Source organism: Pantherophis guttatus, chromosome 3 (assembly GCF_059756535.1).
Source record: "Pantherophis guttatus breed Tessera chromosome 3, ASM5975653v1, whole genome shotgun sequence".
NCBI lineage: Eukaryota > Metazoa > Chordata > Lepidosauria > Squamata > Colubridae > Pantherophis > Pantherophis guttatus.
In genome coordinates, this window is record NC_142065.1 from 29,788,405 (window position 1) to 29,816,070 (window position 27,666).

Genomic DNA, 27,666 nt, shown 5'->3' on the forward strand with positions numbered 1-27,666 from the left:
AGGTGAACAGCCATGGTAAAAACAATATACAACAAAAATTTAAAAACTTAATTAAAATAATTCAATCATTGGCTGAATTTAAAACACCCAACTAAAATCATTTTAAAACCCCTATCAAAACCCAGTTTAAAAACCTTTATCCCGTCAGACCAGCTTGCTGGAATAATAGGGTCTTCAAAGCACGACGGAAGGCGTGGAGGTCGGGGATCCTTTGTATGTCCGGGGGCAGTTTGTTTCATAGGGCCGGGGCACCCACAGAGAAGGCTCTCACCCTGGGGGTCGCCAGCCTACATTGTTTGGCCGACGGCACCCTGAGGAGGCCCTCTCTGTGGGAGCGTATTGGTCGGTGGGAGGCAATCGGTGGCAGAATGTGGTCCTGTAGATAACCAGGTCCTAAGCCATGGAACGCTTTAAAGGTGGTAACCAACACCTTGAAGCGCACCCGGAAGACCACCGGGAGCCAGTGCAACTCGCGCAAAAAGGGTGTTACAGGGGAGCGACGAGACGCCCCCATTATTACTCGTGCGGCCGCATTCTGGACCAGCTGGAGCCTCCGGGTGCTCCTTAAGGGGAGTCCCATGTAGAGAGCATTACAATAGTCCAGCCGGGAAGTGACGAGGGCGTGAGTGACTGTGCGCAGGGTGTCCCAATCCAGAAAGGGCCGCAACTGGGAGATCAGGTGAACCTGATAGAAAGCCCCCCTGGCCACGGCCGTCATATGATCTTCCAAAGACAGCCGTGAGTCCAGGAGGATGCCCAAGTTGCGAGCCCTCTCTGAGGGGGGTAAGATCTCATCCCCAATAGCCAGCGATGGTGTTAGCTGGCTATATCGGGCTGTCGGGAGCCACAACCACACAGTCTTGGAGGGGTTGAGTCTGAGCCTGTTCCTCCCCATCCAGATCTGCACGGCCTCCAGGCAGCGGGACATCACATCAAGGGCATCATTGGGGTGGCCTGGGGTTGAAATGTACAACTGCGTGTCATTGGCATACAGTTTATGCAGTTTTTCTTCTGCATAAACTAAAATGAACTAAACATTTTATCATATTGGGATTTGGAAGATGCATTTTTTTCTGCTTTCTGCTTAGTCAATACCTTTGACTAAGGGGACATGATCAGTGGTTTAACCACTCAGTGCTTAAATACACTGAGCTTTTCAACTGTAAAGCTGACAACCCAGGTTTGAGACCCGAGCACCATGAGCTCCCATTACTTGCCCCAACTCATGCAAACCTAGCAGTTCAAAAGCATGTAAATGTGAGTAGATAAATAAGTACCACTTCAGTGGGAAAGTAACCGCATCCCATGCACCTCAGCATATAGTCATGCTGGCCACATGACCATCTTTGGACAATGCTGGCTCCCTTGGCTAAGAAATAGAGTTGAGCATTGTCTCCTAAAGTTGAACACGACTGGACGGGGAAAACCTTTACCTTTATACCTTTGACTGCTATAATTTCCCTGTAAGTAGCACTGTGCACATCACTGAAAGATATAAGGTTATTATGTCAAAGCAAATTTGTGCTTTATCCCTTTCTTAATGGTTTTTATTCTTTTGTTTACCCTTGTATTAGTTCCAGTGAACACTATGCTTACATTGAGGATAAACTCATGATCATTTCCCATGGCATTCATAGCCAATTAATACCCAAAAATGGTGTTTATGATGATGATTTTCTAAATTACTCAAGGTATACATAGTTTTTTGTTGTGCTGAATGTCAGTTCTTAACACATTGCTTTTTATGTTTCTGGATTCTAGTTGATTGAGTAACAAAAACTTGTATTTTTCACATTGGTGTACATAGATGCATCTGCAATTTACAGCTATGTGGTTGGTAGACATTTTACATTGCTTAACACTGTACTTTAAAAAAAAAAATCAGTTTAGATTCATAGCCATGAACTGTAACACAACTCTTAATTCTTCAACTCTACTGTATTGTTCTTAAGGTTTAATTCAATCAGTTTCTGATTTTCCAGTTCAATGATATTGCTAATAGTTTTGGTAAATTTACTTAATATTCCCCTCCACTCCAACTTGTGATCTTGTAGATATTACTGACATATAACTCACATCCCAGATAAACTATTAATTTAATTAGTGAAGGGAATCAGGGACAATAAACAAATAGCAGACTCTTAAGTGAACTCAGTGTTTCAGAGTAAGTATTTGCACAGTGAATCCCTCCAATACTCCCATCAGGCCTAACCTTCTGCTGGTTGAGAATTTGCAGTCAGTTGCTGGAGAAGAAACTGTATTCACAATGAAGTCTTGCTATTCCTTGACTCAGCAAGATAACTGCAAAACACACAGTAAGACGGATATTAGAAAGGGAAGACTATGTATCCACCATCACATCATCTTTTCCATTCATTCAAAACTAAATTTTAGTTGTTCTCGTTTCTTTGTCATTAACTCCGAATAAGCTAATAATCAAATTTGATATATTTTAGAACATGGCAATCTGTAAATCTTTTACACCATTATGTATATTCTAATTCTGTTCATCCATACAAACATGGAATTGCTTCTAGGTTTGTCATTACTTAGATGCCATGTATTTGGGAAAGAGTTGTAGCAGAAGGATGTTCAGCCAGTAGGGACAAACATTGGAGGAACTCCAAGTGACTTTGTGATATTGATTGGATGACCTTGTAGCAGCTCTTTTCTCTTCTGCTTGAGAAAGAAAATATAGAGATGTTAAACAGAGCAGTTACGGAAGCTGGCCTGACCAGACTATGGTAGAAAAGAAATTCTACTGTCTCCTGACATATAGTCAGACAGTAAACTTCAAATATGACAGTTACTTTAATTAATTAAAGCATTTAATTACCCTCAGGATGCTTTAAAATGAAGGTTAATATCTGATTGAAGACATTTAAATTGATCAGTCTATTAATCTAAATAGTTTGAAATCTGATATAGACCTATACACTATTATGGGACTATTTTACCTTATTAATCCAATTCATGTAAATAATTGTGCATGATATATTTTGAAGATTTGGAATTGCTAAATATCTGAGAATTGTTTTGTGATATAAGTTTTATGGAAATTAAACAGCCTCTCTCTCCTATATTGGGTCCAATCCCAGTTGTGGCACAATTGGGGGAGCCTTATGATTGCCACTTAGATTTCCGGGATCTGCCAACCTGTCTGCCTGCCTGGGGTGTTATATGTCTGTACTTCAGCCTGGTCTATTTAATACACTGCTGTCTGATTCGACATATACCAATGAAAAATAAAATAGGCATGGCCCTTATATTTGGAGAGGCCAACAAGCAGCATGCCAAGTAATATCTTGGGAGAAAGCATGCTCTTAATTGAGGCTATTTACTATGCCCCCCCCACCCCTTTATTGCCTCCTTGCACAGAATGGCAGCATGGGCTTTCAAAAAGCCGTCCTCTCTTCCAACCGGCACTGTAAAATTATTGTGTATAATTACCTTCCAGCTAAAACTCAGTTTCACCTCCTGCGTTTTAGCTTCTTTTTTGCACAGTGGAGTTAACAATCACTTCTCTCACCAGGGAGCATTTCAAATGACAGCAGGTCTGTTTAAAAATAAAATGAAAAATTTATGACTACAAAACACTTCTCTATTCATCAAATAGAATGTACAGTGATAAAAGGAAGAATAAAGAGGCCTGGGGGAATATCTGATATCCAGAAAACTGATTGGTGTATTTTAATTCAGCAAACAGAATTTGAACAAGTGTATGACTTCCTTTTGTTAAGTCTTGGACTGTGCACATTCAGCCATAATCTTGTGACTTCTGCATAAGCATAACTATGTTATATTCTTCTTGTATTCAGTAATAGAGACTAAAATCCAGAATTTAAGATTCAGTAATCCCCATTTTTGCCATGCAGTAATTGGGGGGACCATTCAGGCCTGCTAGCATTGATTTGAGCTTACTTCCTTGAGAAAATATTTATGGAGATTCTCAATCACCCAGGTCATGGTTGTCCCAAAGGTGTTTTTCAAAAGGCAACTGGATTTTCTTAGTTTTTTTCTTTGAAAACATTTCACTTCTCACCCAAGAAACTTCTTGAGTTTGAACTGAACTTGAACTTAAAACATTTTCCAACTTAAACAGCAAGCGCAACTTCCAGGTCCAACAGAACTTGAAACATTTTCCAAGAAAAAATAGAAAGTCCATTAACCTTTTGTGTAAAGCACCTTTGAGAATCCTTGAGAAAAAGTCTCCAAATATTTATGATTTATCAGTATATTCAACAATGTAAGACTGTGAGTGATTCATAGGCAGTGATGGGATTCAAGTAATTTAACAACCGGTTCTCTGCCCTAATGATTTCTTCCAACCACCAGTTTGCCAAACTGTTCAGAAAGTTAACAACTGTTTCTCCCGAAGGGGTACGAACTGGCTGAATCCCACCACTGTTCATAGGTAGATCCCGACTTCTAAAAGATTAGAAATTAGAAACTTAGAGGCAAATCTAAACAAATAACAAAAACTTTAACACATTGTTATTATTTTGGGACATGTTATCTTAAGACATAAAAATAATATATTTACCTAAATGTTTTTAGTATCCCAAAAGTCAGCTTAGCTTTGTAGATCTTGATTTTCACAGATATTTTCAAATACTTTTAAAAAAGCAATTAAACTAACAATTATTTTTACCCTCATGAAGGTGAATCTCAAATAGTGAATAGGATATTCTACTGAAAAGGAATTAAAACTGTATCTCTACCAACTGTATGTTTTATGTGGCTTCTGACACATATTTGATCTATTACTGAAAAACTGTTATAAATGAACATTGATGATCATTAAATATTATTTTTCATGGTTTCCATGTAACTGAATGTTGGAAAACTTCCTGTAACTGGAACAGAGCAGCAAATATAGAGCAAACAAAACTAACAGAATAACAACCATTCCACCAGTACCTGTAAAATCTAGTTCCTGGACCTAGAGTCCAAATAATAACTATTTTTCAACCAAAGAACAGAGCAGTCTATCCATCTACTACATTTTTGCAACTTTTCTTGCAAAGTTGGTCAAAACTACCAAAGATTTAACTAAAACAATAGCATACATCAGTTAATAGCAAAGGAAATTATATAAATATATATATCCTAATATATATATATTAGGATAAAAATTACTAAAAACCACTATTCCACTGGAAAGCTTGCATTTAAAATCAAAATCAAATGCCGAAAATAAGGAATGTTATTGCTTGATGCCCAGAAGATATCGATCTCTGTAGTAACTTCCATATTTTCGTTGATGAAGATATCTGAGGAAGTTCAGTGTCCTTCAGCAAGTGCACATGTGTGTGTGTGTGTGTATGTGTGTGTGTGTGTGGAACTCACTTCAGAGGTTTGTAGGAAGCTATAAAGTGAAGAGATTCATTGCACTGATCTGTTCTAAAGGTGCTTCTTCTTCTTTTTTTAGGAGGCAACTGAACTTTCTTGTTTTTTCTTTTGAAGACGTTTCACTTCTCATCCAAGAAGCTTCTTCAGCTCTGACAGGATAGTGGGGAATGGAAGGATTTATATTCCTTGCAGGCAGCTGGTATTCCATTATACCATTCCCTGCTATCCTATCAGAGCTGAAGAAGTTCTTGATGAGAAGTGAAATGTCTTCAAAGGAAAAAACAAGAAAATCCAGTTACCTTTTGAAAAAAGGGACAACTATGACCTGGATGACTGAGAATCTCTACAGATTTATTGCACTGAGTTACATGTTAGGTAACATTCAAGCCTGCAGATTATGCTTACTGTATTAAGCTATTATAAAGAGATGACTGAATTCTGTACCTTACCACATCAGGTTGCAAAGTATTAACATATATTTGAATATATGTAAAGAGCTATCTATGCATAGTAAACTAGGATGGCACGACAAAGTTTAATGAAAATATAATAATCACATGCCCTATAAAGTGCTGAAGACTAGACTCAGCTTTTTCCAATTTCATGACTTCAAGATCTGTTGGGCATCCTATCCCAAACTCCTGTGTAATATGAATATCGATTGTAAATTTTGTGAGTTTAGTAATCCAAATATACCTGGAGAGCATAAGTTGAAAAAGGCTTACATAAAGAGTAGAAGGATCTGAAGTAGGATAATTATTTTGATTGCATTTTGGTCAGTATGAAAACAAACAGCTGAAATATTTCTGGAAATCTAATTTGAAAATATGAAAAGGAAGGAGTTGCATTTATTTTGATAAATGAGATTTCCTGTCTCAATTAATCTTCCTTTTATGGGTCCAAAGTAAATCATTTTTCAAAGCCATCATGATTTTATATGAACAAATTACAATTCTTTATTGAATCATTTATATTGGTCATTTGTTTGAGTTTGCAATAAACCTCACTGTGTAGCCAATGTCAATTAATTGTTTTATGTATGTATACTTTACAAAATACCCTGAAGTCCAAGGCCAGTAACAGCCATTTTCTTTGCCTTCATAACACTTCTGAAAAGGAGGTAATCATTTTAGCACATGACAAACTGAAAATGCCAGTTTTTTTTACCCCAGTCCAGTTGCTCAATCCATGGCATTCTACTGTTAAAATTGGATATATTCAGTGGATTAAATAATGCAATTCATTATCTAGTGTGGAATTTATTAACTTAGCCCTATATTTGAAAGTCAAAGGTAAAGAAAAGGGGGGATTTCTAATAATATGCAATCAGATTATTTGACTTTTATTTATTATATTTTACTTCTAATGTACTAGTCATTAAGATTTCTAATTGTGGCAACTTAAATGTTTGCCAGAAAATTCAGGTTCAAACTCTGCTAAAAAAGGAAGCTCTTTTGGGGGGTTGGGGGAATACTAGATTTTCCCCCTCCCCCTAAAAAGGACTGTCTGGTCTCTTGGACAGATCTCATAGGTGTTTGGAAAAAAAAAATTCTGGAAATCTCCCAGCATAAGACAATATTCCTTTCTTATGTACCAAATCTTCCTTTCTTATGTATAGCACAGGGTGAAATATTGTATATGTTGTTTGTAATGTTAAAGTAATAAAAAAGTAAAAAAATTAAAAAAAAAGACAATATTTGTCTAACAACTAGCTGTTCATTTGCCTTGCTAAAGAGAATGATATGTACTGTAGATATGGACCGGGGATGGCAGTCTGGGATTTTTTTCATTGGTGCTTTTTTTGCCGTGGTCCTTTTTTTACATTAATAAATAGTTAAAAGGCAATTAGAATGCTAATTTCTGGAGCTAATGTGCTACAGTGGAAGCCACATGGACTAATGTGGTGAGCCCATCAGTTTGAATTAACAGTGTAGGGTATCCAGGGAGTTCTCAGAGTGACTGAAAAAAGAAAATAGAAAAAAATCCCAATCAGTTTGTTATCAAGGTTGACACTGAAAATGATGCAATCATGGTCAAGTGTCCCTGAAGGACCATATTACTGAACAAAGATAAATGCTGTACTCAACCTTTTCTTTGATTCAATGAGAAGAAAAGTATATTAATAGCTAAACTATACATTTCATTCCAGGATCTTCTATTTTTAGTTTTTAAAAGCTACTTTACTTTGCTTTGTTTGTGTATATTACCTTCCAAGTTACGTATATAAGCAAGTTTAGTAAACATTGAAGAGTGTGATGCCACTTTGTGATGCAACTTTTGAGATATAATTTTGTTTTTCACTCTTCCACTGCATAAAAATTTGCTTAAAGTACATAAAATGTTCCTATTCAGTATCCCACACCTCCTCAATATCCCATTTCATCCTCCGATCCATCAGTCAGTCAGTATTCCATGGCTATTAAGCATGTTTGATTCTCACTAACCTCATGACAACCCCAGCTTTTCAATTTGAGGCTAGAGCATCTATATGAATAAATGACATGCCCTAGATATATCAAAAGTAATTCATCTGTATCACAATAGTGATTTAGCTTTATGTGACACTGATATCTGCAAAAATCACTTGACGGGAACATTTACTTACCCATCTGGCACTACCTGACCCATCTAACGACAATCAAACCCAATATAGAGTAATGTTATAGTAAAAGCTAAAAACTATAGTATGTTTGTGAGATTATACCCTGCTTAGTCTTCTAAAGAAGAAATTATTGGCTAATTCTCCAGAGACTTCTTAACAGGTAGAGAAAAAAGTCTGCTGGTACCTTGTTGTTAAGCCATGTAGGGTTTAAAGGTCAAAAGCAGCACAAAGAGAATGTACTTATTTTCGGGAATGTTTTCCCGAAAATAAGCCCTCCTGAAAATAAGCCCTCCCCAAAAATATTTAACCGCATACACAGCCAGTCCCCGCCATGTCCTCTGGTTAGGGTGAGGGAGACAGAGCTGGAAATCAGGTAAGATGGCAAGAGGAGCTCACCCTGCTCCACGCGCCCCAAAATGATAAGACCTCCCCAAAAATAAGGCCAAGCACTTATTTCAGGGTTCAAAAAAATATAAAACAGGGTCTTATTTTCGGGGAAACACAGTATGCTTAACTGTCTCACACAATAATCTTTAGAATTCGTATTACTAAATATTGGATGGATTGTATTCTTCCGATGAAATTTAGATAAGATTCTGCTTCTTTTTAAATTTGATATATTTTTTACAGGCATTGTGGTTAGCTACTGCAATTATTCTTCTAACATGTAACAGAATGCTTAAGAAATATTGATAGGAGTGGGCTATATGACTGCTTGATAGAAATAAACACAACTAGCCAAACTAAATACATACAGCTGCTATTTACTGTATTTTCCAGTTTCCTTATAACAATATTCAGTAATTTGCATTGGAGGATTATTTGAAAGGACTTAAAATCTAATATCTAACATGTTTTCATGTAAATACTGAATGAAAAGTTAATTCATTATCAGCAACCTTTCTGCCTATATATATTTGATGCAAGAGGGCAATATGTATATTGTTATATATATTGTTTTATTTTCATTTAATAGATGAAACAAGCCTTTGAACAAGACTCTCTCTCTCACACATGCATTGTATATATATCAGGCATTATAGAGAATTGTCTTTTAAAAGCTTGCCTGGATGCAAGAAACTGGAAGTTGGACACCAAAAACATACATGCATTTAAAAAATGTTTAAAAAGAGGAAAATGAAAGAGAAATATGCAAGGCTAAAGGAGTCCCAAGGAAACTGAAATGCAACTCCCCCCGCAAAAAGAAATAGAAGCTTTTTAGTGATTTCTTCATTTTCATTAATATTATTGAAACTCAGAATTTGGATGATGCAATGTTTGATTATTTCCCCCCCGTTTCTCTGTAACTACAAAACTGAGTTATACTAATCTGATCACATCAGTATAAATATTCTATCTATATGAGCTCTGACAGTTCCCTTTTTACTATTTTTTTTTCTTCTTATCATAAAATCTTTCATTTCTGTTATCTTGAAGCTTCTGTTGGTATTGTCAGTGAAGGAAGCAATAGATTACAGTGAAATTTCAATGTGATAAATCTGTATGTAATATGACTAGGATTCATACTGGCCCCTTTGCAGCAACAGTAGTACTTTCTAGCAATTTGTATATCCAATCTATTAGTAAAAGGCATACCAAAAAATAATGTTACCATGATATTATGGCTTATATTGGCTCTATCACTGTAGCTTCACTAAAGAACACAATGTGCAGAATATTTGTTCTGTTACAGATCAGAGCTGACTGTAATGGCAGCATCTTTTAAAGAAATGTATTTTTAAAACATATACTCAGTAGCCTTCTTTTCACAACTTGCTTAACCAGGTGTGTGTGAGAGCATGTTGTTGAACATCATAACCAGTCATCACTGAGGTTAGAGTCATTAATTATGTTTCCTCAAGTCATTTTGCACTCCTTGTGGCCATATTGCTAGATTTTCTCCATGATAATCTATCCCTAACCCTAATCTCTTTTTTCAGGTATCCTTGAAAAGTTAGTGTAGATTAATTTTATCCCAAAGTATCCTATAGTTTTTGAGGATAAACAAGCTTCTTTCAATCACTTCTTCAACACAGAGATGAAAACCATTTATAAACACATACTGCTGATACAATAAATATTTGCCTAGTTATGAGGCAGCACTTAGCTCATACTGGCTGTTGACAACAAGATACCTACAACTGAACTTGTTCAGTATGTGGATGGAAAATATGTCTGGTTTGTAGATTGATTGTAATTTTTAAAAGGATGCTGAAAGAAGGTAGTGACAAAACACTTCCATACAGATGTCAAGAATACAACACATACATTGGCATATAGTAAGAAGACTTACGTTCAACTCGAAGTAGACTTGTTTTATAAATTCCTTTGGTAAGGGGTTCTGTGCAAAAAGTGGCATGAATTTTGGAAACTACATTGTTTATCTTTCTGGGCATTGTTACTGATGAGCTGTCCATGGTACTGAACTATGATAAGTAAATAATGCAAAAAATGAACGATGAGTGAAAGATAAAATAAAATGTGTCCAGATATGTCTTTTAAATTAGGCTTTGTATCTTTCATTTATTTGATGAAATGAAGAAGAAAGGAAAAAAGATTTAGAGGGTGGTCCTCAGGCTATAAAGGTAAAGATAAAGGTAAAGGTTCCCTGTTAGTTGAGTCTGACTCTGGGGGGATGGGGTTGCTCATATAAGCTGAGGAAACCAGCCTTGTCCAAAGATATGACTATGCACCGAGGTGCACAGAATGCTATTACCTTCCCACTGAAGTGGTACCTATTTATCTACTTGCATTTGCATGCTTTTGAACTGCTAGGTGGGCAGGAATGGGAGTTCATCCTGTTACAAAGTGCTAGGGTCTTGAACCCAAGCTGTCTGCTTTTCAGATGACAAGCTCAGCATCTTTTAACCAGTTGAGCCATCATGTCTTCTTCCTCAGGGTGTAGAAGACCATTAAAGTTGTAAACTTTCTAAATATGCCAGCTTAATTAAGTAAAAACTATATTGTATTCCTATCAAAACACTTGTACGTTGTTCATTTTGGCATATGAAAGCAGTTTCCTTCGTTCTTGTTTTATTTGTGGCTAAGCAAATGAACTATGAATCAGGAAGCCCTTAATTTAAATCTCACCTTTGCCATGAATTGGTACAGAGTCAAATAGATGTTTGAGTTCAATTTGCTTTGAATTATTCCATATAATCCAGTGGCTGATCTTGAAACAAATTTACTATCGGACTCTGTAAATGTCATTGCATTACAAGCTTTTGTAAAAAAAATTTTAGACTGCACATTGAGAAGTTACTTACAGTTGAGAGAGTGGGAGGAATAGGGGGGAAAAGTGGTATTTCATCAATAAGTGACATTTCTTCCAAAGGTGGTAACATTTTCCACCCTTAGTTCATCAGCAAATGCAGAAGAAAGTCACCATTTTAAATGAACTTTTAGGAAACAAGTTAAAAATGAAAAAAAAAGTCTTACTAAATGTACAAAGACTTGGAACATACTTAAAGTGAGTTCCCATTGTTTAATTACAATGCTAACATATGGTTATATTATATGTATCTATCAGTGTTTCTGAAGATAAAGAAGACAATATTGTTGCTTCCTTTTCATTATGTGTTAGGTGAGGTTATAGTAGACTGAGTGGAGGATATTCTGGACCAGGGGTCTCCAACCTTGGCAATTTTAAGGCTTGTGGACTTCAACTCCCAGAATTCCTCAGTCAGCTTGCTGAGAGGTTGAATTCTAGGAGTTGAAGTCCACAAGTCTTAAAGTTACCAAGATTGGAGACCCCTGTTCTGGACTAAACCAATATCAGACTCCTGATTCTGAATGTGTGTGTGTGTTTCTCCAAGGCTATTTCACTTTTAAAAAATGATAATGTATATTAAACTAGCTCATGGAATTGGTAATATGGAGTTAAATGTTTCCATTTTATGAGCTAGTTCCTTAGCCTGGAGGGAAGTATTTTTATGGAGGGAGAAACATTCAAATTGTGATTTCTCCCCATACAGAATTGTATAAGTCAGATGTTCGCACAGCCTCGGTGTTTTGCATGCATCAGCCTAACTTGTATCTTCTGGCAGAGATTGTCAGCCAGTATAAGCATCTAGTAGCTAAGAATTTGAATGGTTGAAGACCCAATATATCATCAAGTTCAAGCTCATATGCAAGAATGGGACCACAGATTTTCTGATATATAGAAATGATTTGTCACATTTATAAAGAGGCATCAATTTATTAAACTTAGGTAAAATAAATAAATAATTACTTTTACCTGTCTAAATGTCAATTTTTTCTGCAGTTGTTCTTTTTTTTTTTACTATATCAACTCAGACCTAAAATTATATGATCTTAGGTACAGTTTACTTTTTTAAACAATCCTTTTTTAAAAAATATGTTAGCATTTAATTAAATTGCATTTGTAGTTGCAGCCTATAATCTCCACTTCTGAACAAATATAAAAATCCCATGAGCAACCACATCACACTGAAAAAGGCTAATTATCCAGATTCTGTTGTGACCTAATGTGTTTTTCAAACCCTGCCCCTAAATTTGCTGTATAATAGTCATTTTCTGCTTCACTAGCTAGTCAGATAGGCAGGAAATGGTGTTGGCTGAAGGTCAAAGAACATCAAAAGCTGCCTCTTGCTGTCCCCTAGTGAGGAAGGTTTATTGCCTTCATCTTAATGTAATGGCTGAATTTGTAGGCCGGAAAATAATCCAGAAGGATTGGGCTGAAGAATCAAAACATCAAAAGATTTGGGCATTTAAATTATACTGATAGAAAATATTAGAAAAGGATGATTAAAAAAATGCAATGATAAATATAACTGAAATATAAGTAGGACTAAAGTGCTTTGAAATGATTCAGTGAAGATCATAAGTCTTATAATAATTTCCAAAATATTTTTTGAGATATTATAAAACTGAAAGTGATTGACCAAACAGGACCTAAAATGGGATGTAACCAATTCCCACTGAAGATTCTTTTTACGAAGAATGTTGACTTGGGTGTTTAGCTTTAACATTGTTCCTGCATGAATTTTCTAGGATTTAACCATGCCAATTCTGAGATAAGAGTGTATTGATCAGAAATAATAAAACCTCAGAGGAAAATCTCCTCCCAGAACATTCAAGCCTATCAATGGTAATTATGCAGATGGGTTATATATTCAATGTCAGAGTCAACTTGACTCCCATTTCAGATTCCTAGGGAACATAAGAAGTTGTCTTGCCTTTCTGTGGGTAGTTGGCCACTTTGGAAATGTAGCATTTGAACATTGGTCTGATCCTACCAAGCACTTATATTGTTATAACAAATTCAAAGTTTAATCAATTTTTAATTAAATAAACTTTGAAGCATAAGAGCAGTTTGACTTTGGAATCAATTACCAGAATACTCATGGATTCCCTTTCCTTGGATGCTAAACAATAGGTATATCTGCTACAGCAAGGGGTCCAAGAAAGGCCAAATGGTAGGTGCAACTGTAGATCAAAAGCCTGATCTTTCATATGTGCATATATGTGTATGTTATGTAAGTCAATATGCATATATTATTTCAATGTAAGTAATTATGAGCTGGCAACAGATCAGCCAATGGGGACTGTTTGGATAGACATGGTATCAGGTCAGCCAATGGGGACTGTTTGGAAACTGAAACATAGTATTTGTTTGTATGGGGCCATAAGAGACAGTTTGGAGTCTGGGCGTGGTTTAGACTTGCTGAACTGTATATAAGAGTTGGTTTGGCCTCTGTAATGGAAGCCTCTATACAATATATTAGCCTCTGTATCTCTCTACTCTGTAATGATTTGCTTCTATGAATATTGCTTCTGTGTTTCTGATATTGTGTGCTGAATTCTGCTATATGGTATTGTATATAAAGAAGTTTCTTATATGTGGTTGAATCCTGCAGAATTATTTAATTGTGTCTGTGTGTACTGCAACATACTCTGAAATATTATATATGTGATGTCAATATTAACAATTAATTGTATTATGCATACAAAGTAACAAGTCTTCAGTTTGCAGTTGCATTTACCACATGGGCCCTCATCATCCCCCCCCATCTCTTCCCATAGACAGCTGCTTTGCTAAACAGCCATCTGTCTGGGTGCTTTAATTTGGATTCCTGCACTGAGCAGGAGGTGTTGACCTAAACAGTCCCTGGAAACCCTATAATTCTATGACTTCTGAGTTCAGAACCTTGATTTGCACTGCCATATTTACTTTCCAATCTTGTAGTTGTAAGATACAGCACTATTGATGTGCAGCTGATGGGAAAAGGAACCACACAAAAGGACTCGTTTGACGGTGTCTCTTATCTCAGAAACAAAGCTGACAGTACTGGCTCCTTCTGGGAGTTTCCAAAACAGGATAAACAGAAATGATGGCCTGAGTTGCATGAACCAAAGAGATATGGTGAAGAAATAATTCCCTGTTGCTTTCATTCCCCCATGACTCGCAATCTACATTATCACAGTCCTTTTGCTTGTGTATAGTTGGCAGTTAATCACAATGAAAAGCATATATAATATCAGCATAAAATGTGTCATTGAGGTCTAGAGGGAATATCACATGTCAATCATTTCTGGACAGAGAAGTTAGAGGGCAATAATTGATGCTGTAAAGCTTTCTTCCTTAAAATATCATTTATATATTACTCCAAACAAGTAAAGACCAGAAAAAGGCAATGTAGCTTCAAGATATGTAAATGAATATATGAATAAAATATAATAAAAATACAGGCTTTGGTTAATTATTTGGAAAAAAATTATTACCTAAATCTTTTGTTAATAGGTGAGAAATAATGAAACAGAAAAAAATAATAATCATTTGTTTGTGATATCAAGGAACATTTGAAACTATCACATAAATGTACAATGGAAGAAACAATAAAGATTGCCTTTCTGACAGTGAATGATAGCTTTTGTTTATTAAAGTGTGCATTGTATCGTTCGTCCTCTAATATCGCAAAATGTCGCTTAGCTGAACTCTGATAATAGGCAGACATTTATTAACATTTATGAATCAATTATATTAAAATGATATTTTTCATTAATAAATCAGCTAAAATATGAAATTAGTTGTCAGCAAAGATTTGTCTGGAAAACTAACAGTGAACATGAAATTGCCAACCTGTCATTGATGAAATAAAATGCAATTGCAGATTTTAATTTGGAAAATAATTTGCTTTTCAATTTTAGAAGGCAAATAATTCTGGCTTGAGATGAAGCCCAAGACTTCATTTGGGAAAAACTTGGTTGCATTTACAGGTTTACTGATTACCGCGCTTTCATTTTAAACTGAAATAATTATGTACATTATTACATTTTTAGCAAGACTTTTTTTAAAAAAACTATACATTGATTCCATACCATGCAGGAGCATGGAAACACTCAGGGACGTTAATCAATGATGAACTTTGGAAAGAACCTCTGGATACCAGTTCAAGCAAGTTATCACATTTATAAGCATATCCCTGTACAAATAGAATGTTTCAACAGCATCGTGCAATTAGACAAAGAAGGAAATTGTCCAAAAATAACAAGATTATCCTCTTCTTCTCCCCACCCCCTTACTCCCATGTGAGGTTACAGATTCAGATTTAGAAAAAGGAAAATGTTGATTCTTATGAAATTCTGAAACAGACACAGGAGGAGCAAATATTTATTCTGCTGTTGACCTTCTCTGGCAAACACTGCTATTAGGTGGTTTGCAGCTTCGCACTTTAGGGAGGTGAGAAATCTTTTTTTTTAAAAAAGATGGTGAGAAAGGGTTGAAGAGAGACAACAGATTGTGTTGAGAGACTATAATGAATTCTGTGAATAGCTGCATTCCAAGAAGGCATTATCACAATGAATATGACTAAATAAAATCCATGGATTTTTAGAGTGACATCTGTCCAAACAAAAGCAACCTTTCCCCTTACTGGGATGCCAACGTTTTTGTCAAGTCTATTGAGCCAATGAAATAATCAGCACCTGTCTTGGGATATACAATATGTGCAGGCCAGGGTGGCTGCATGCATACCTAGCATTTAGGTTGGCACTTGTCAATCTTGTCACTAGGTCAAGGCTCTGCCATTAAATGGATTGGGAGGTCATCTCCAAAATGGATTACTGTAATGTGATGTATATGGTGGTGCCCTTGAAGAGCATCCAGGAACTACTGCAGGTGCAAAGTGCACTGCATAGGAAGTTATATGTGCTCTTTCAATTGGCATACATTTATGTCTGTCGTGTAAGCTGCAGTGGTTGCGAGTTTGCTTTAAGGTTCAATTCAACGTGCTGGTAAAGACCTATGAAACCCTATATAGTATGGGACCAGGTTATTTGTGGGACTGCCTCTCCCTAGTTACATCTCTCCATCCTATCAAGATTGGCAAGAGAGCATGTCACAGGTCTTGTCTATCAAGGTATGTCATCTGATGAGATCCAGGAGGAGAGCCTTTTCTGCCATGGCACCTGTCCTTAGGAACTTCAGTCTAATTCTGAGGTTAGACTGGCCCCAACCCTGTTGGCTATTCAGAAGACTCACAATACATGGCTTTGTCATTGTGCTTGGTGATCCAGTGATGGCGTGGAGCCTGGCTGTATTGTTATTTATTATATTGACTGTATTTTCCTGAAGATCAAGTTTTAACTGTTTTAATTTTGTTTTTAATTATTTTCATTTTCGTTGCTTATTTGTAACTATTATTGCTTGTTGGTTAGTCTGTGAGCTACCCATAGTCACATATGTGAGATGAATAGCTACATTAAATAAATAAGTAAGTTTGTAAAACACCAAACTTCTGGGCAGTATGGGCCATACTAATCAATTTGTGTGGTCCAGAGTGGATCCATCTCTCTCCAAGTTGATAATTGTTGTCATAGGCAACCATGTTTGTGTAGGGACATGATAAAGAGCTGGGTTGGACAATCCATCTGATGGATGGAGATGCAAAAATAGAGGTCTGTGTTATAACCAGCCTGTCTGTATTCCTTCTGTGTTTACAGTCTGCTGGAGGACATGTCCTCAAATGAGGAAAAGTGGAGCCAGAAGCATCAAACAGTACTAGTTCAAGTTCCCAGGACCCCTCACCCTCATCTACTAATAAGTTTCTCAGAATTCAGTCCCATTGTCCTAAATCAAGGTGCTTAATGAAGATTCTGAAGGAAAGGGCTGAAGTTATTGATCTGAGTAGCTATTAAAAGGCATGGAAATGTTAATCAGAAAGTGGATTCTGCAGCTCCCGTGCAATGTGTTTTAGCTATGCCCTGGGTGGAATTCAGTGTAGCTTATTTATTGCCCTCCCTCTAAAAATGATGAGAACAATTCTTCAAAACTTAGTTCTGATCTGCACGTACACTGCTTTGTTGTTTCTTGGGGCCTAGGTCTTGCCTCATCTTTTCTCTTGCTTCTCATCTGGATTTGTAGCTACATTTGTTTGTTGACAGGGTTTCAGATAAAACCCTGTCCTGTTTTACCAAAGCATACTCTAGCCTCAAGGTATTGTGGAGAAATTTTTCCAAAGGCTGCTTATTTTCTATGCACCATGAAACAATCTAAGCTTGCTTATATCTGACTGTGACAGATTTATAGCTGTCTGATTTAATGCTGTAGCAAGCAGCTGAGCTGGCACAGAAAACTGGCCCCTAAATTTCAGTAAAGAGAGAGGAAAATAGGGTCTTTTGAATTTGAGGATATTTGTGGGACTAACAAAGATGGGGCCTTAAATCTTTCAAATACTCAGGACACCAATTTAACTCCTGGATCTTCTTAAAATAGGCATACTCTTTCTCACTTTTTACAAATATCCTTCAATGTGTGCAAAGCTTAGTCTGCCCCTCGCACTCTCAAAAGCTGCAACCCTAAAATACATTAATTCTCTCAATGGAACAATGCAGTCCTAGTTTAGGCGCGTTCTGAGGTCAGAATCAAATATCATAAATAATATAATACTTTCCACATATAAATGCAATCCCCTTAAAAACTTAGGAAGAAATAGAAAATGCAAGTATAACATCATTTTGCCTATTTTGCATTACTGTCATTATCATTGCAGTTCTGCTACTGTTAAACGTATCTTCAAGTGACTGAAAAGTTGCCTACATAGCTCTGATAAAGATGCTTATATTCAGTAGTGGGGTGCATTTTAATTAATTCATATTGTAACCTTGGGCCATTCCTTCTCTCTCAGCTCCAGGAAGAAGACAATGACAAACCACTTCCAAAAACTTTGCCAAGGAAACTGCAGGGACTTGTTTAGCTAATTGCCAGGAGTAAAAACTGACTTGAAGGGAACGAACAAACATGATTACAGTGAAGGTTCAACCTTGAATTGCCATGAAACAAATTTGTATAGACAAACCTCCTCACCTAAACTTGATATGATTGGCATGCAAAATATCCTAGCCTCAATCCATGGTATCTCCTACTAAAGGAACAATTTTCCATTTTAAGATCTTGGGAAGCTGCTATGGGACAGAGTTGACAATATTCAAGGGAATAGGTATCAGTTACCTTAATTTGATCATCTGGGAAAATGGCCAGCAAAGTGAATGTTAAGATTAATTATGAATGTGAACATGGATTTCCAGTTCTATATTATAATTTTATTTTATTGCTACTCTAAGGCCATAGGTAAACCAGGTCAGAAAACAGATAGTAAAGGTTTACAGGAACTCTATTGTTGTAGGGTATAAATAATATAATTTGGAAGCCTATCAGAAGGCTTCTACTCCACAAGAATCCATATTTACAGGGCTATGTTGTCTTAGTTGCTTGCTAACAGACTTGGGCCACAGACATTCATTTGGTCTGGGTCCGGATTATCCTTATTCTACAAAGATGAATGGCCTGTTAAGATCATAACAATTATTGGCTCCAGAAGCTCAGGTTTAGGACCAGATCTTTCAAAAATTTCAAAGTTTTATCAGTGTCCTGACCTATTGCTTTTCTCACTATACTCTTGTATGGTTGAGCCTTGGGCATCTTTGCAAGACAAGATTACAATAGTTATCAATTTCATGTAACCAACTTGTACAAATCAAGCTTAAATGTGTATAGACCAGCTGAGCATATGTACTATAAAACTCAGTCAGCATTGAGATTTTCCCAAGTACCAAGTGACACAGTAAGTTTGATGGAATCAAATGGAATTGGCTACTAACTGAGCAAAGCTACTTGGAATTTTATGTAAGTCTCCCTGAATTGCTGCAATACATTGGCTATGTAAGTCACCTTTAATTACTTTCTTTTCATGGGAGAAGATCAGAATATGAATGTGACAAACAAATGCAGCTTTCAACCCCAGTGACCTCAAGCATAGCAATCTCTATAATCTCAAAGAACAAACATGACATTCAGTATGTTTTGTTAAAAAAATCCCTTTCTCTTTTTCCATCCACTGTTTTACTCTCTCAAATTAACTTTCTCCAAGATGCTTATTACAAAGCCTCAGCGTTAATATGGATAAAAGATTGGATCGAACTCAAAAACATAAGAACATTAATATTGGAAGGTTTTGACTTAACAAGAGGTTGGCATGCATATCTTTGGGGAGAGAAAATTACAAAACAAGAACAATTTCGCAAACATATTGTAAGAGATAATTTGCTTAAAATATGGAATGAAATCAGAAAATATCACTATGATAGGATTCCTAGGTGGACTTCCATAATGGAAGCACGTATTTATCCAAATACAATAGATACAAATAAATTAAAAACATATAAGGACATCTTAAATGAAGAAGGAAAACTAAAAACAAGAGAAGAATTGAGAATGCAAAATGTGGAAATAGAGTGGTGGTCATATTTGCAATTAAAATCCAGATATAAATCTGATATGGAAAAAACTGGAATTCAAATGGAACCAAATCAGTTGGATAAAATTTTATTAGGCCCCAATGAGAAATTAATAACCAAAATTTATAATTTTCTATTGGAATATAAACTAGCAGAGGAAGTAGTTAAAGAGAATATGATCACATGGGCGACGAATTTTGGGTATGCAATAGAATTAAATAAGTGGGAAAATTTGTGGAAAAATATTAATAAATTAACATTATCTGTACCATACAAAGAAAATGCTTATAAATTGTTCTATAGGTGGCATCTACCACCGGCGCGAATTTCTAAAATGTTTCCTGGCACATCTCCACTCTGTTGGAAATGTAAAGCGCATAAAGGGACATATTATCATATATGGTGGTCATGTTCCAAAGCTAAAAAATTCTGGAACAATATAAAAATGCAACTAGAACAAATAATAACTCAAAAGGTGCCATTAAAGCCAGAAACTTATTTATTAGGAATACCTACAAGCAAATATGAAAAAGAAATAATATATTTAATAACACACATTTTGACTGCAGCAAGAATTATATACGCACAAAATTGGAAACAAGAAGAGGTCCCGACTCAAGAGAAATTAATATCCAAAATTATGGAATGCGCTGAGATGGATAAACTTACCAAGGAGATCCAAGGAAAAGAAGAATCTGAATATTATTTAGTCTGGCAAAAATGGTATAAATGGTTAGAGGGAAGTGAAAAAAGAAGAGAAGAAAGAAAGAGAAATTGAATAAAAGAAAAGATATCAATAGAGTAAAATAAAGTTTTAAATCAAATGAAATTTAAGAAAGAGACACGAGATATCAATAAAATAATATCATTATATAAGGTGAGAGAAATATTGTATATTGAAGAATATAGGATATTGATATTGTAACAATTCAGATATTATAGGTAGATGTTATAAAGATGATGTTTGTTGTAAATTGTTTTACTTGCATTTATAAATGTATTATGTGGTTTCTTAAATTAATAAAAATTAAAAAAAAAAAAAACTTTCTCCAAGATGCTATAATTTTAATGAGTTATCATCATGAGAGCTGAGACATTGTCACTATGCAGTGATTCCAGATATAGCATGCCGGTAGCTTCAGATATAACTTTGGATCCATGATTTTTTATTTACTAATGGGAAAGCATTCGCATAAGGGATAGTCTCTTGTCAACAGACTGCAAATTGAATTTGAGAATATGTATGGGTTTGTATGTAGGCTTAGACATGAATATCCATCTGATAGCTTTAACAACAATCAAATGAGGAAAGTGAAAGTATGCAACCAACAAAAAGTTAACTCTCCTGGCATCTGTTTGACAATTTGGGGATATCCATATGTGAAGTTTACAATATCTTTTCAAAGATCATGAGATGCCAACATCACCGGGCAAATGATCATCTAAGACATCTATCCAGCAGATGATCACCTTCCTAATGATGCCATTCATGGCTAATTTTCCAGGATTGAAAATGAATTGTAGCTGCTGCGGCTTCCACCTTTGCCGCATAGCAACGAGAGCAGAAAGTCAATTAATTACCATCTTGGTGGAATTCAGAGGCCCTTTCATCTTCAGCTCAGTCGAGTGTGTAATGGAAAAGGGAGAGAAACAGGCAGCATTTGGCCAATAGGGAATTGAATGACAAAGTGAAAGATGAGCACTGGGGGAAAAAACACAAGAGGGTGAACAATAGAAGGTGGGTGGACAGAAAAGCTGATTGCACTAGTTCATTTTGTGCACTAGCTGAGTGGGAAGAAAGAGCTGCTGATCACAAAATTACATTACTACAGAATTATATCATAATAAGCTTTGTTCTTGTTTAGTCTTACTATGGAATTTCAGGATATTCACTCTACCGGTTCTTTATAATGTGGCTCCAATGCAGACACAACTCCTCTTCCTGTTCCTAAACATCTCAAAAGCTTGCCTACTTGGCTCAAAGGGACTTCTTCTGGCCCTTAGCAAATCCAGCCCTTTGAAGGCTTTCATCTATGATCCCATGTTGTATTTTCATATTAACATACTTTTTCTTTCTTTTTCTCTACCATTTTGTTACTCATTAAGTGTTACCATGAATTATTTTTACAGTGTGCATTTATTTTTGTCTTAGTAAAAATTCAAACAAATTAATATATTAGTTTGGGATGTAGGTTTGAATGCTTTAGTTACATTAGCTTAGTAAAGAGCATTTATTTTCAAATATAAGCTAACCCTTTGTTTTATGACAAATTCACAAAGAAGCTTATGAAAATATCACTTGGATTTTTTAAAAAATTCAAATACATGTCTATTCAAGTATTTTTAAAAGGAAGGGAGAAATGTGTCATATCATTTGCTTAAGGTCACAATAATTATATAAGTTGCTGACTCTTTAGTAACTCATTGATTCTTGAATCAATATCTGAGGCAAACAATTAGTTCATCTGTAAGTAATATTTGAATTGGACAATAAGAATTTAATCTTGAACAAAAATTTGTCCCCATTCAAAAACAATGCTGGGTATATCTCTTATGCCTTTGCTAATAGTATGATTACAAACCTTCAATAACTGAGTTTGCTTCAATATAGGATTAGAACTGAGGGATGAACAAAAGGATCCAAAGGGAAAAAATATTGACATGTAATTTGCATGTTATAAGTTATAATGCAACATATGAAAGTGCATATTTCCAAAAGTAATAAAAATATGTCTATTGGCAATAAAGAATGTAACAGTGCAGACATTACAACAAACTCTTGTGTGCATTTTTTTTACAAACAAGTCCATGCTAATTTTATGAACTGGGTGTTCCCATCTCATCAAAAGCTTTATTTATAAAGCTGCTTGTAAATTTGATAGATTCTTTATATGTTCATTATATGTAGTAGGTCAGTGTTTAACCTTGCTCCAATATTTATTCAGAATATGCTTTGTAGAGAAACCTAGGTGTATATATCTTGAATTTAAGTAAGAGTACTGTTACATGTTAACCATGGTTTTGGATATAAATAAGCCATGTGCAAAATAAGCTTAGTGTAGGTGAGGCAAAAAAAATAAATAAATCTGGACAACATTGTCAATGTGTTAGGCTAGACAGTCTGATCAAGAAAATCCTTAATGACCTAACATAGCTAAAGAACTTACAAAAAAAAAAAAAAACTTGGATATCTCACTGAGGAGAAACTTACAGTACCTCCAGAAAACCAAAGTCCTATAAATAGAAGATGAAATTATGGTTTCATTCAATGTCACAGCATTCTTTAGGTCATTAAATCCAGAACTACCAAAGAATCCATGGAAGCAGTACTATATAACATGTAAGTATACAAAGATTGAAATATCTGGAATCATGACCTCATAAACTTTTGCCTCACTACTTATTTTCAGCTTAATGGATAAATATGTCAACAAATCAAAGAACCACCAATGGGATCACCAGTCTCAGGACTCATAGCGGAGACAGTAATGCAGCATCTAGAAACTAAGCACTCCTACACATACAGTATAACCAAAAGTATAGCTTGGATTTATAGAGAACACTTTCATCCTAACAGAAAAGGAACAATTAGAGAAGACAGATGAAACAAGCCACATCATTAAAGGAATGAAATTTACAAGGGAAGAAGAAAATATCAAATCACTATCCGCCCAAGAAATTCAGACGAGGAAACAATGGCAACTTAGACATGCAATTCTATTGAAAAACTACCCACAGTAACCAAGTGCTCCATTAGCAAAGTAACAATCTTACCTCCCACAAGAAGAGCTTTGTAAGAACTTTACTCAGACAAGCACAAACACACTAATTAACAGAAGGATGGCATCTAGATTATGAGAAGTAATAATGCCACTTTATTTTGCACTAGTGAGGCCATACTTGGAATACTGTGCCCAGTATCACTATGCAAAAGAGATGATGAAACCCTAGAAAATGTGCAGCGAAGAGCAACAAAAATGACAAGGAGTCTGGAGGTTTAATCGTATGATGAACGGTTGCAGGAGCTAGGTATCTCCAGCCTATTGAAGAGAAGGATTAGGGGTAACATGATGGCTGTCTTTCAGTACTTGAAGGTGTTCTGTCCCCCTTCCCCACACAGGCAAACACACAACCAGGCATGCCTGCCAAGATTTTATTAAGCAATCAGACTAAAAACCCTTGCAGGTAAGAGTTTTGGTAGTAAACTGCGAAATGCCTGCCAAGTCAGTTTTCACTCACAGTCAGCGAGAGAGTTTCTCCTCAGTCTGGTTCAGTAGCAAAAAGTAATCCACGAAGCAAGAATTGACCAAGGTCCAATCCAAATATGCACAAGCCAGATTTCAGGTAACGCAATGTGACTCTCAGGTTTTTAACTTTGACTGTCACAAAGCCTGAAGAGCAACCACACCCACTTTTATTCCTTGTGTGGCTCAGTGACTCAGCTCAATCTCTGGCCCTCCCACGCCTCTTTCGTTGCTGTGCACACTTCTCCCTCCGACGCTGCCTGGGATCAAGCCAGGATTCATCATCCTCGCTCCCTATCTGTTGTTGTTCCTGGCATATCCCAGGCTGTTCCTCTTGGCCTTCAGATGGAACCTGAGGCATTGCCAGAGAGGAGGGTCCTGGAGAGGGAGGTATCAGTTCCTCCCCATCACCGTCTGAGTCCTCTTCCTCTGTTAGGACAGGCTCGGGAGTCGGGGTCACAACAGAAGGGCTGTCACAGAGAAGTGGGGATTGACTTATTTTCCAAACACCAGAAGGCAGAACAAGAAGTAATGGGTGGAAATGCGTTAAAGAGAAATCCAATCTGGAACTAAGGAGAAATTTCCTGACAATGAGAACAATTAATCAATGGAATAGCTTGCCTCTCAGAGTTGTGGGTGCTCCCTCTTGGTCAAATGGTTGTCCAGTCTATTCTTTAAAATAGACTGGACAACCATTTGACCCGGATGGTATAAGGTGTCCTGCCTTGAGAGGGGGTTGGACTAGAATACCTCCAAGGTCCCTTCCAGCCCTATGATTCTATATTCTATAATATTCAAGAAGCTATTAAAGACCTGGCTATTCTCCCAGGCTCTAAGGCAGAATAAAAGTTAAGCCTTAACTCAATGGATTTTCATTGGTAATGTGTTATTTTGAGGGCACTTAATGATTGCTTTTTTTCTGTTTTGCATTTTTAGTTTTAATTGTAAGTGCCCTAGTTACTGCTGTTGAGAAGCCTATACACCTGTGATGGCGAACCTATAGCATGCATGCCGGAAGTGGCACACAGAGCCATTTTTCTGGGCATGTGAGCCCAACTCACTTGCAGCTGCGCACGCACACATGCCCCAGCTGGTGTTCGGACCTCCGGTGTACATGCGCACAATTCAGGGTACCCGGCTGGTCTTCGGAGCTCTCCTGTGCATGCGAGTGCATTTGTGCATGCGCATGAGAGTACTGGTGCGCAGCACATGCATGCACAGATGGCATTCACATGCATGCATTGCATGCACAAAACCATGCGCATGCACAGATGGTGCAATTGCACATGCAGCGCACAGTGGAGTGCGTGCACAAAAGCTGTGCACATGTGCAGATGGTGTGGTTGCACCTGCAGTGTATATGGGAGGAGCCATGCGTTAGCACTGATGGCACATGTGTGTGCAAAGCGTGTGAAGCACGTACCCATTTGGCACTTGGTGAGTAAAAGGTGCGCCACCACTGCTATACACTGTATAATGAAATAAAATACTTCCAAACCAGCCTTTAAAAAGCCATGTTTTTTTAAGGAATAACAAAGAGTGTACTTTATGCAGTTGTATGAAGTATGACATTCTTCTTCCAACTTCTCTAACTTACTCTATGACCATGTGAGAAAGGCTGGTATTCCCCATTCACCCTTGCATTTCTAATAACCTCTGCAAAGTGAACACCTAACCTAAGGCTGATGTCACAAGAACACTTTTCATTTTGTTTCGACATCAACCTTGGTTTGCATTACTTGAAAAGTAGCCAAATGGACTGGATTTATACCAGGGGTGAAATGCTCCCGGTTCGGACTGGATTGCCCGATCCGGTAGTGATGGAGGCGAGTGGTTCGGAGAACCAGTAGAAAAAATCCCTGCCCCCCCAATACCCAGCTGAGCCGCACAATCATCAGAGGCTTTTTTTTTACTTTTAAAGGCATTTTTTCTACAACCTCTTTGGCCGAAAAAATGCTTTTAAAAGTAAAAAAAAAATAAAAAAAGCCTCTGATGATCGCGTGGCTCAGCTGGGATCCTCAAGGGCTTTTAAAAGCATTTTTTCTACAACTTCTTCAGCTTGGATCGTCAGAGGCATTTAAAACCTCTTTTAAATACCTCTGACGATCCAAGCTGAGTTGTCTGATAGTCAGAGGCATTTAAAAGAAAAAAAGCCTCTGCCGAACAGGCAACTCAGCTGGGATCGTCAGAGCCTTTTGAAAGCATTTTTTTACAACTTCTTCGCCGAAGTGGTTGTAGAAAAAATGGTTCTAAAATTAAAAAAAAAAATTGGCCATGCCCACCCAGTCACATTACCACCCCCACCACCAAGCCATGCCCACAGAACCGGTAGTAACAAATTTTAGATTTCACCACCGATTTATACATTACATTTAGTAGTAAAGCAAGGTATGGAAAGCCTGCAGAATGTGGCCTCTGAATTCTTTACCAGAAGCAGTCTTAGATGTCTTCTGTATTCTCATCTGCGTAATTGTGAATGTAGGCAATGGCTATATATGTTTTTCTGCTTTCTCCTTCTGTTGTGATTGTATATTGTTTGCAGAGGGCAGCCTACATATCTGGCCATGAGGAGAGATGTCATCAATGCCGATATTATTCTGAGCAGCTCCCCAGCTGCCTCTGCCCTAGCAATGCATTGAAGGAGTTTTACTGGAAGCTCAGCCCTTGGTCTGATTCAGCCTAGTTTTTCTTTTGCAGGCTTCTCCTACATAGCAAATTTGGTTCTACTTTGTTCCATTTTCAGAATTAATTTATTCATGGACAGATATGAATGGACAGATAAGAGTTGCCAGTCCCCTTATGTAATTGCTTTCCACCATTCCATTTCCAAGGCCTCATTTCTTCTTCATGTGTCTTTTTGTGCTGCAAAAATGATGCTTCTTTCCTTGTGAAGGGGAAGCAATTCTGTGATTTTGCTCACTGAAATGCTTCACATTGTTCCAGGGATCCATTGGCATGTTTAGCTTCTGTGCATATTACTGGATGTACAGGAGAGGGCAATCACAGCTCCCCAAAGTGGAACAGCACATTATCTTCATTTCACTTTTGAGGAAGAGTGTTACTTCACAAAGCTAGTGTACTTGGAAGTGTTTTAAAACCTAGAAATGGCTATTTCAGCTTGGTGTGCCATGTGAATAAAACTGCTGGAATTCTGGTTTAACCTGTGCAGGTTAAACAAATTGTGTGAACATAGCCAAGGGATACAAAGAGAAAATAAGGAAGCATCTTAATATAACTAGTAGTGAATCGGGATACAAATGTACAGTAAGGGCCAGGATTGTGGAAACCTTTTGAGAAAAGTGTATTTTTGAGGTTTGATGGCTAATAACACCACTTTTTTTTTTTTTTTTGGAGTTTCAAGATAATCATATTCCACTGCTGGAATGGCCTGGGAATAGCTCAGACCTTAACCCAATTGAAAATCTATGGAGCTGACTAAAGAAACTTGTTAGTCAGAAGCAACCCAGCAATAAAACTCAGTTCATAGAAGCAATCATTCAATCTTGGTTTCACATTATAACAGCTGCAGAACTAAAAGGCTTGGTTCACTCCATGGGAAGATGCTGTAGGCCGTAATTCATGCTAAAGGTTACCCAACTAAGTATTAACTGATGTGATAATTTATGTATCTATCTCATTTTTTCTATGTGTTTCATTTTTCTTTATACTGTAACTGCTATTCTAACAGCATTTTTTCTAGGATTAGGACTG

The 27,666-nt window shown here is 36.7% G+C and overlaps 1 long non-coding RNA gene across 6 annotated transcripts in view; it reads right to left on the minus strand.

The window, feature by feature from the left end:
- The window catches only part of LOC117663646 (uncharacterized), an 89,783-nt gene that overhangs the window by 53,035 nt on the left and 9,082 nt on the right, over positions 1-27,666 (minus strand). For all 6 annotated transcript variants that reach the window (XR_004590771.3, XR_015732997.1, XR_004590770.3 and 3 more), the window contains exons 2-3: positions 3,451-3,556; positions 2,213-2,301 (exon numbers count right to left, since the gene is read on the minus strand). This is a non-coding gene — a long non-coding RNA (uncharacterized LOC117663646). The remainder of the gene's footprint in view (positions 1-2,212; positions 2,302-3,450; positions 3,557-27,666) is intronic.